The following is an 11,922-nucleotide window of genomic DNA, read 5'->3' on the forward strand; positions in this document are numbered from 1 at the left end:
TTTGTCGACGTCTAACTCAGCCCCCTGATCTGATTTAGTTATGTAATATTAAGGAGTGAATCGAATAAAGGTTTCTCAAAATTATAATAATTTAAGCATTCTCTTTTTTCAACTTGATATTGAGGGGCGTTATGTACTAAAAAAAATAGCATTTAACTTCCATTAACGCTCTACTTTTATACACAATCCTTATATTGATACATTAGTAATGTAAATGATGCAACATCTGCACAATAAATTAAGGGTCTGTTTGATTGCAATGATGAATTTGGGTAGAAAGAAAACAAATTACAGAAAATTAAATGCGTAAAACATGTTTTACTGAAAATTGTCAATTATATGTGTTTGATTGATTTAATTCTTTATATAAAAAATGTTGAAATTTTAGATCTTTTGGTGTTCGTTTGACTTTATTTTTCATGAAAATTATCAATTAAAGAGATATAATTTGTTATAAATGTGGATAAAATTTGTTTCAATTGTCAAAAAAAATTTTAAAAAAAAAAACTTGAAAATTGGTTTCCCACCCACCAATTCAAGGAAAATGGGTCATGTGGGAATTCTTGCAATCAAACAAAGAAAATGTGGAAAGTGGAAAATTCCTTGTATGAAACAGGCCCTAAAAGAAAATTTCACATCGGTGGTGTGGCTCCAAAATGTTTAAATTTTTTATTTTAGGCTACTGTGCATATGTTAGCATGCTAGTCTAATAGGTTATGTCATCGGTTAAGGCTCCTGGATGATCACAGTGATAAATGAGGCAAGCGATAGAGACAGGAATAAGGGTTTCTTAAAAGTGGCTACCTTCAAAAAAGTGCGTAATAGCTCACTAATCAAGAGCTTTTGCACCAAATATGAACTAGGTTAAACGAATTGTCGAAATTGTGGAATGTAAAAATATATCAGTAGGGAAACGTTCTACCTTAGAAGGAAGCTCCCACGGGAGTTGTGATGGAAAAAAGAAAAGTGAGAATGTTGGCTTGAGTTAACGCAAATATTGATGAAGATATAACGCCTAAAAAACTCAAGGGTTCATTTGTAAGGTTCGTCTAAAGAGAATGATTCGGGGCTTAAGACCTGGCCAAAAGGCATAGTTGATAGATAATAATTGAATATTCCTCTACTATTACTTGTTGATCCCGAGAGATGGAAGAAACAACAGACTAGGTTAGTCGAAAGTTGGTTATAGATTCAACTATGTAATGTGCCCCTACTTTTTTGGGTAAGAAAGGGTAGAGAAAATGTCTAGAGCCAATATTCGAGAACTAGGCACCATGATGCTGAAGTAACTAAACAATATTCTTCGGAAAAGTTTGAACAATCTTAAACAAAAAAGGTAATTATATCTGAAATGACATAGATGGGTAAATAGAGAATACCTAGGAGCACAAGTGATGCGAACCCGCGTAGCGCGATCACTACCAAACCCATAACAAATTGAGAATCAAACCTAAGAAAGCCAAAGACAAGGTTTTGGATTAAACCTAATAAACTGGGACTAAGCAACCCGAATCGCCGACAATATGCGGACCTCTTGATTAGGTAATTTAAATGAATCTCACCCGATTGATTTGAACGCCACAAGATTAATTTTGATAAGTTCACAAGTTGTTCAACGAAGAACGAGAGAAAACAATTAATGCCTCACGAATAATATTCAATAATATGAGAGTTGTAATGTTTTAAATAAGGAATAAAGTATTTATTCTATTATAGAGAACCTAAGTAAACTAGGAAAAATATCTAAGAATAATACAAAATTCGTCCACAATAGCCTAATTATGGTAAAAATCTACTAATAATGAAATTCTATTAAAATAAGGAAAAAACGTGAAATTTGAAAAAATTCACATCGGACATAAGTCTCAAAGTCGCAGACCAATTGCACTATGCGACCGCATAGCTTTAGAGCATGCGGTCACATAGTGCAATTAGTCTGCGACTTTAGGACTTCTGCTGGGTGTATGTGACCGCAGGACTTTAGACCTGTGCGGCCACATGATTTAATGCTCTAGCTTCGTTTTCTTCGACTTTAAGAACGTTGATCCAATACTCTTCGGCCTTCCCCAACACGAAACTTGCTTCATTTTGCATCCTGAACATTGTTTCATCAACCGTTGCTTTGACGAGCAATCCCATTGCCCCTTTCACGCGCTTGGCCCTTGATCGGGTCATCAGCCCCTCGATTATCAACGAATCTTTCCTCGAGCTCGACTCTGGACTTGACTTTGGTACTTGTGCTTCCCGGATCACATCAACAAGGCAACTCTTCCTAAGGATCTCGATAAAATAGACTTTTAACTTCGAAAGAAGTGGTGCCTTCTCACAAAGAGGGTCACGAATAGATCGCAAAAATCCTCATCCAACCAGTGCATATTTAAAGCTTAAATTATTATTTAAAATTGCTAAAAGCACTTTTTTATCCGTACATTCATGGGATCCATACCCCATAATTTATAATTACTTAAAATCTTTACAAAACAAGCACTATTATTAGTCTATTGAAAAATTAAGAAGTACAATCATGACAAAACTTGGCCCTCGTTTGAAAGTTCAAATAAATTTGTTCACAAATTCATTTTCAACTACACAATTTCTAATACAATAATTTTGCACGTGGATTCGTAGCTTTTGTTTTTTTAGTTTTTAACAACATATTCTTCAAAAAATTTGTTTTTCACAAAATTACTTTTTAAAAAAACAATATCACAAGGACTTAATAAATTGGCGACTTTAATAACCGAATTATAACAAAATAAAGCTAGAGCACTAAAATGAAATTCACCGTAAATTCGATGACGAAAAATGTTTTGGTATCAGTCTAAGCGTGTGTCTGGGAACAATTTTTATGGAAAATTTGACCGTTACTCAAGGTTAATGGGGCCCACATCTGCAAGAATTTTGGCAATAAAGGGGACAACAGCTGCACCCGTCATTCACCTCTTCTTTGAAATGTCAAAATTATTCTTGTGATGGTATGAAATTTAAAAAGTGTAGGGACACCGTGATCTTTTCAATATAATTTATAATTGACCGGTTGGTGCAGTCAACAATTACTGCAACCCTATGGGCCTCCTTTTCTGCAGACAACGGATGAAATTCTTATTATAATTTGGAAATAAGCACTCCCGGACATCCCCTAAATTTGAAAGAATTTGCAAAACAATTCTTTAATCTAAGTTAAATAATCACCATCATACACAATCTTTACCCAAAAAAAAAATCCTTATTTAAGGATAAACCACATTTTTCAATTCTTTAAAAATTATCATATTCTGGTATTGACTTTTCATAGCTTTATTTCTAAGGTCGGTTTTCCAACCACCAAAAAACATTGTATATTAGATATATATATTGCTATAGTTGCTATTTGATATTGCAAAAAATCAAAATTTTAATAATTTTTTAATAAATGTTAATGAAATATATAATTTAAAAAATGATAAAAGTTGTGAGTCCACGGAATATGTAATTTTAATTATTTACATTCACTTAGATTTTGATTTTTTTTTTTTTGGATAAATCAAATAGGAGCATAGTAATTTTTCAGCCTATATTTGATGTAGTTAAAAATTTATAGAAAATTTTGATAAAAATTGATAAAATATATGGTTAAAAATTGAATAAAAATTATGAATTTTATGAAATATATAGTTAAAATTAATTGTTATCAACTTTCAAAACTACATCGAATATGAACCTTGATTAAATTGACACTTTTACTTTACTATAGTCTTGACTATAGTTGTCAAATCCGACCCGAACATTGACTTGGACGATGTAGTGGGTCAGCGTTTTGACCGATGACCCGATGGTTCAGTCGGCAGATCAATTCTTGTTAAATATATTAGGGAAAATTGCAGTTGAGGTACTAAACCTTTCATTTATTAGCAGACTTTGCCCAAACATTTAGTTTGTGCTACCGGAGATACCAAACCTTTAAAAAATGTGTGGGGCCAGTCCAAAATGACGGTTTCCGTTTGTTTGACCGCCAAAATCGTCAGTTGACCCCTTTACTGATAATTTCAAGAATTTTCCCCAAATAAGTGAAGGGCAACATGGTCATTACACACATTTCCCTCCTCAACATCAAACACGTCAGTTGCAACTTCCTTCCACTCACCATCCATTGTGGAACCTGCGAAAACCCACGAAGAAGACGAAACGGACTTTGAAGAAGACGAACATCCAGTGGACATTGCAGTCCACATTCGAAACTCTCTTCCCCAACCCGTGTATGATAAGCGTCTTCCCTTGTTTTCGGTTTACGGTGTGAAGTTGTATGATTATGAAGTTCCCCTGTTCGATTGTGCTCACGTACTGGGGAATTCCAATTTTTTAAGTGATTTGGTGTATTATAGCGTAATGCTTGTGTACTATCTTTTCTGCACATGTTCGTTGCTCGAACTGAAAAGGGCTAAGGCTTAACTTCCTTTTTTTGGGTGTTTTTTCAGGGGAAATTTCAAAGTACTTTAGCATACGGCTTCATCATGGTGGAATTTTATTTCAGAAGATGAGAAACTTTGTGTATGAGCATGGGAAAATAAGTTATATAGACTATATCGACCCTGATTTCTTCAATAGATTTCTTTTGGACAATGCCGTGAAGATGTTAGGATATTGTGATAGAATTAGATATTTGTACAAGATGGAGAAGAAAAGAATGAGTGAAGGTTCATTTTGGTTGGTTAAAGACTCAGATTTCATGAATTTAGTGAAGTGGCTTGGTGATAATAGGACAGCTGAATTGTATTGCTTGCCTGTAGTTGAGGTTTTGGAGTTGCCTTGGGATGAAACAGAACAGAAAGATGTTCAAGTGTTTGATTGTGAGACTGGTGAGGAGTTGGTGAAGGTTCAGAAGTCTGGTGAAGCATTGAATGAGCAGCAACCATGCCATGTTATTGAGATTTATGACGAATCAGTAGAAGGTGATGCCGTGTATGTAGTTGATGAAGTGGATGACATGGAAGCAGATGAAGAAGAAGTTTATACAGTGCATGGAACAGAGCATGAGTATACAAAAGTTGATTTTATAGGGGCTGAAGTAGACTCACATGAATCAGAAGTGCATGCTGCTGAACCAGAGAAATCACATGATGTTGAACCACAGTAAAGGTCTGAACATGAGTTGCATGACGCTGAACCACAATAGCGGCTCAGCAGGAGCTGCATGCTGCTGAACAAGAGGCGCAGGCCGCTGAACATGATGCCGAAGCAGAGGTGTAGCCTGATGAAATTGATGTGCATGCTTCTGGACCACAGCAGGCTCGACAGGAGATGCATGCTGCTGAACAAGAGGCGCAGACTGCTGAACATGATGTCGAAGCAGAGGTGCAGCCTGCTGAAATTGATGTGCATGTTTCTGGACCACAGCAGCAAGCTGCTGAACATGAGTTGCATGATGCCGTACCAGAGGCGCAGGCTGCTGAAGTTGATGTGGAGTTTGGTGAAGGTCCTGAGCTGAATGATGAATATGAGGAGGGTATTTTGGGAGATAAATTCTCTGACTCGGAGTATGAGCAGGAAGAAAATATTGCTGTGGAGGATAATGATGAAAACACATATTTTAGGTTGAGTGAATGTTTTGACATTGGTGCAAGTGATGAGCAGGAAGGTGTAAGGGATGTGCAGGAAGGTGAGGCAGCTACTGGGGAAGAATCTAGAATAGAATACGAAGACTCCAGTGAGCTTAGAAGCTTACCCAGTGATACAAAGGCTGAGGGATCATCTGCCAGAAGGAAGAATGTGTACTGGTTTAACCCTGCAACTAATATGGAAGATCCACGGTTCAAGCTAGGTAATGTCCACTGTTTTGTGTAATTCATTTCTGGTTTAATTCATTTGGATGATAATGCATTTTGGTATAATTCATTTCTGCCAGGGATGAAATTCGACAACGTCAAGATTCTAAAGAATGCAGTAGTTCAATACTTATTCAAAAATTCCAAGCAACTGAGATATGTGAAAAATATGAGGACACAGTTGAGAGTTCGGTGTCAAGATAATTGTCCTTGGGTTCTGTATGCGTACCAACAACCCGACAAGAGTCTTAGAATTAACACATTTGTAGATGAGCAAACATGTACCATGGTGTGGCAAAATAAAAGGGTTAATTCAAGTTTTCTGGCAAAGAAATACGTGAGAAAATTTAGGTCTGATCCAAACATTCCAATGAGTAGTTTTATGGAGATTGTGAAAGAGGACTTCATGTATGAGATTTCAAAGCATCAGTTCTACAGGATAAGATCGAAATGTGCAGAAGTTATTAATGAGATTGTAGCTGAGCAGTACAAAATTTTATGGGATTATGATGAGGAATTGAAGAGAACAAATCCAGGCAGTATAGTGCAAATCGAAGGTTCGGGACATACTTTTAAGAGATTGTACATCTGCATAGCGGCTTGTAAGGAAGGGTTTAAGGCTGGGTGCAGACCAGTTGTTGGGTTGGATGGATGCTTCCTAAAATCTGCAGAAGGTGGACAGTTGTTGGCAGTTGTTGGGATAGATGGTGAGAATTGTATGTTCCCGTTAGCATGAGCAGTTGTGGATGCAGAGAACAAAACAAACTGGCAATGGTTCATAGAATTGTTGGTTCATGACATAGGAATGCATAACTCTCGAGCTTGGATATTCATTTCCGACAAACAAAAGGGTTTGGTGGATTCCATAAATCAACATTGTGAAGGAGCGGAGTATAGGTGTTGTGCTAGACATCTTTATAGAAATTTCACCTTGGCATACAAAGGTCTGGCACTCAAGAACCTATTTTGGACTGCAGCAAGGGCAACAAAAGTGTTGGAGTGGAAGAGTGCAATGAATGAGTTAAAAGACATAAGTGAAGAGGCTTACAACTGGTTCCTTGAAAAACCTCCTTCCCAGTGGACCAGATCCCATTTTGAATAGCATTCGAGATGTGATATTCTTCTTAATAATTTGTGTGAGACATTCAACTCTTTCATTGTTGTTGCTAGAGACAGGCCCATCATCTCCATACTAGAGAAAATTTGACATCAGCAAATGGTAAGGATGAATGCAAAAGGGGAAGCGGCACAGAGGTGGGATCATGCATTCGGGCTAAGAATTGTGAAAATCATTGAGAAGGCTAAGTCTGAGGCAAGGTATTTGAAGACAGACTATGCAAGCAACCAGAAATTTGAGATAGGCAGCAGAGACGGTTTGAGGTGGAGGGTTGACTTGACAGAACATGCATGTGCTTGCAGAAAATGGCAGCTCACTGGAATACCATGTCCCCATGCAATATCAGGCATGCTTTCAAGGGATATTGACATATATGAGTACATTGACCCATGGCATAGTAAGGAGACATACCTGAAATGTTACTCCCCAGTGATCCACCCGATATTAGGGCCTGAACTGTGGCCAGAATTGGGAAAGCATCCTCTCAATCAACCTCAGAAGAGCAAACAGGCTAGCAGACCTAAAAAATTGAGGAAGAGGTCACAGACAGAGCCACCTGCAGGCGTTAAGATGGGAAGGACTGGCATGAAGATGACGTGTAAACGCTGTGGAGGGTCTGGACATAACAAAAGAAGCTGTAAAGAGGCACTGCCTAGTGAAGATAGTTTACAGCAACAGTCTCAACCAATCACACAAGAAGATACACATACCAGATCAGCGAAGGGGAAGAGAAAAATACATTCAATGCAAACCTCCAAGTCACAGACAAAGAAGTCCAAGCATAGAGGATCACAATCTTGAACATCATGTGGTTTCTCTTGTATAATTACCTTTTTGGAAAAATGCTGTGGTTTTTTGTAAACTGAATTGGAAATATGTGCTTCCAATGCTGTGTATTTTGTAGATGTAACTGGAATTTTTGATGAAATTGTTCAATGTGATGATAATGTTGATGTCGAATATCTTGCATTATGTTTCTGCTGTTTGTCATTGGTTTCTAAAATTGTATTCGTAAGATCTGATGTGCAGGCGATTATGAAATATATGAGAATGTTTGATACTTCCTATGAACGTATTATCAAACGTTTGGTACCTTTACTGCAATATTTTTAAAGGTTTGGTACTCTGTCTGAAACTATTAGAAAAGTTTTGGTACTGATTCTGCGAATCATTATAAGGCTTGGTACCTATACTGCACCTTCTTCAGATAAGTTTGAAGTGTAATATGCTCTTTTAATTTCACATTTGACATAGAGGCCAGGAAAATATTGTTAAATTTCAAGTCAAAAGGTACAACACAATTTTTCCTTTTTTACATATGCATTTCACAACATCTAACACATGGCTCCATTTCGAAACCCTGATCTCAAATTTCTGGAACAAAAAACTAAAATCCTACAATCTGACCCTACATACCTAGAAACAAACCCATTTTGCAAACACTCCACACACAAAGTCGAAGAGCCAGATCTTCCACACATTTGGTCTTGTTGCTTGAAGGGTGTCAATTTCAGCTTCCATTTCCCTCCTAGCTCGTAATAGACCAGGAATCAGTTCCTTCGATCTCTCACACGTCGAAGGGTCACACCACATAAAGAATGTGCATCCACCCACATCTTGGCTTCGAGGACAAGTGAGAAATCTTCTTCCCGGGTTCAAGTTCGTCCACGAGGTCTTCATCTGCACCGGGGAACCACATCTGTATACATTCCCCTCCATGTGTGTGTTGATTTTTTTACTACCTGCGAGAGAGAAGGTAGGTAATATATAGTGATAAAGAAATGGAGGGAAATAAATAGTGAAATATATAATAGGAGGGAAATGTGTGTAATGACCATGTTACCCTTCTCTTATTTGGGAAAAATTCTTAAATTATCATTAAAGGGGTCAACTGACGATTTTGACGGTCAAATAGACGGAAACCGTTATTTTAGACTGGCCCTACGCATTTTTTAAAGGTTTGATATCTCTGATGGTACAAACTAAAGATTTGGGCAAAGCCTGCTAATAAACGAAAAGTTTGGTACCTCAGCTGCAATTTTCCCAATATATTATATAACTATTGTATTGAATAATAAAAATTTGATATTTTCTACCAATAACTAAATTAACCTTATATAATTTAGGTGACTATATATCAATCTGTATGATAAAAATTCAACAAACTCTAGATCGTATATTATAAAATATAAATTTGAAACAATAAACAACCACTGATAAAAAATTACTTTATGTGACAAAAGATTAACAAGATAGCTTCATATACTATAAGAATATACTTACAAAAATAAAATCTACATTTAAAAAATATTCATGCATAAAGCACGTGTTACAAGGTAAATTATTTGAAATAAATCAACACTTTCTCGATTAAGAAGTGTTGGAGCACATCCATGTTGAGGTATTATACATAAATTCTTCAATTTCTCCGCATTGTACCAATGAAGGAGTCTCAGTCGTACTAAAATCCTTGTTTTTATTATTTGTATTACCCATGTTTTCCTTATCATTGCCATCATTTCGATCATTATCCAGATTAAGATCATCAAAATGTAATTCATCTGGAATACTATATTAGTTCTTCCTCTAGCATGACTTTTTTATGGAGAACAATGTTGTGTAATATTATAACCAATGAACTATACAAAGACAAAACTCATGTCAAAATATATATCATTAGGAGAGCCACAAACAACAGGAAACATTAAGAATTTGCAACAACAAACGATTCAACAGAATATTAAAACTTCTCTGTCACACCTTTCTAATCTCTAACCATACACAAATTGTGTTAAAAAAGATAAAATTTCTGATAATTGGTTGCCTTTTTCCCCGGATGTTTCTCTATTTCTCTAAATTAAGTCCTATTTATTGTCAACTGCTCAAAGACACTACAAATGCAGCACTTTATAGCCAAATAAATAGTGCTTTTAAATGGCCAAATCCAGGAAAACCACAGAAAAGGAGCAGCAGAACAGTACTTAAAGGCTGAAGCATACTTACAAAGCTAGCTCAGTTATTCAATAACAACCAACAATTCATTAAAAATTAAATCCTGTGAAATTCAAGAACCCAAAATTAAAACTGTGAAATTCAACCAAACATTAAAAAATCATTAATACTTTTCCATCTCGGCTCTCTACACAATTGCAAATGCTAACCAATAAATCAATTCCACATTCGCCTATGAAATTACATTTAAAACACATTTGTTGTACATAGTATACAACATAGAACTATTACATGGAATTCTGGTAAAAATCTTCCAAAATCCATCCATCAAGAAAAATCATTTTCGTGTAATGTAATGGCAAAAATTGAAATTCACAAAGAAAATCAGAAATTTTAAACTCACAACTTCTCCTTCCATCTAATACAACTTGAAATTGAAGGTTTAGATTCTTGGGAGTGCAATTGAAAGAAAAGGCAGAGGCTGTGTTTTTGCTATGGGCTAGGATATCGTATTCCAATTTGTGAGTGAGAATGGGTTTTTATATAGGGCAACTTACAAAAGTACCCTTAAAATTAGAGGTCTTCTGAAAAATCATATAAAAAGTTTTTTGGAAGTAACAAATACCACGTGATATTAAAAAGTGACACAATGTCACTTTTTTCTACAAAAATTGTCACTTTTTAATTAAAAAAAAGTGACAAAATGTCACTTTTAAGAGTTAAGTGCCACTTTTTCTTAAAAAATGACATACAATGTCACTTCTATTTAAAAGTGATGTATGTCACTTAAAAAATTAATAGAAATCAAGAATGTGACTGAAAAAAATGACAAATGTTAAAAAAACTGACAAATATAAAAAAGTGATAAAAATTAAAAAAAGTGATAGAAATTTTTTTAAAAAAAGTGACAAATTCAAAAAAGTGACACAAATTAAAAAAGTGATAGCAAATAAAAAAAATGATAACAATTTTATTGATATAAAATTAGTTATACAATTTCAAACAAATACACTAATGTCACTCAAAATGAAAACAATCACTCTACTAACTATTTTTCCAGCAGCACACCTCTCTCTCTCTCTCTATATGTTATACACTGCCTCTCTCTCTCTCTCTCTCTCTCTCTCTCTCTATATATATATATATGTTATACACTGCCTCTCTCTTTCTCCGTCTGTTTTTCTTCTTGCTTCTCACACTTAGATGCAACAATATATATATATATATATATATATATATATATATATATCCCAGGATATCTATGGTTGGAAATTTAATTCTTCAATGGCGGTGGGATGGAAAATTTTATGCAACATTCTAGGTTCTTCTTCTAATGTCGACGGCTTAAGAAAAATTTGGAAAGTTGGTGATGATTTCCTGGAAAGTTAATTCTTCAATGGCGGTGGGATGGAAAATTTTATGCAACATTCTAGGTTCTTCTTCTAATGTCGATGGCTTAAGAAAAATTTGGAAAGTTGGCGATGATTCTTCATTTGTTTGTCAAACAATTTGGCTGGTGTGCTATTTAGTGTTCCAGTTTCTTCTTTCTTGGTCTGTAAGCAACGAGAACTAAAGTTTAGATTTCATTATGGCTTCCCTTGGTGTTACCATATTTCCTCTGTACTCAGCTGGGAGATTTTGGGTTTTGGGGGTTTGTTTTAGTTTAGGACGTAATTAATACGTGGTTTACATGATGTTTAATTAATTTAGAGTATTAATCTAATTGAGTCACTTTTTAGAGCATTTGGCCTAATTTCCTCTTTTATATAAGCTATGTGGACTTGGTGGTTTCTTTAAAATTGGGCCAGCAGTTTGGTGGAAAAATTGACGGTTCATTTGGGCTTTTAGCGGGTTACTTGCACAGTAAAAAAATTAAGGGAAGAGTTCATAAATCAGGTGTTAACTATGCCCAATTCAAAATTCAGATTACAAGTTTCTTTAATGCAAAAATCAGGTTTTAGCTAATTAATTAAAAATATTTATTAAATAATAATAATAAAGCCATTGTTATACTATTCATGATCACATATTCACAATTATAGGTCACATATT

This window comes from Olea europaea, chromosome 16 (genome assembly GCF_002742605.1).
Source record: "Olea europaea var. sylvestris chromosome 16, O_europaea_v1, whole genome shotgun sequence".
Taxonomy (NCBI): domain Eukaryota; kingdom Viridiplantae; phylum Streptophyta; class Magnoliopsida; order Lamiales; family Oleaceae; genus Olea; species Olea europaea.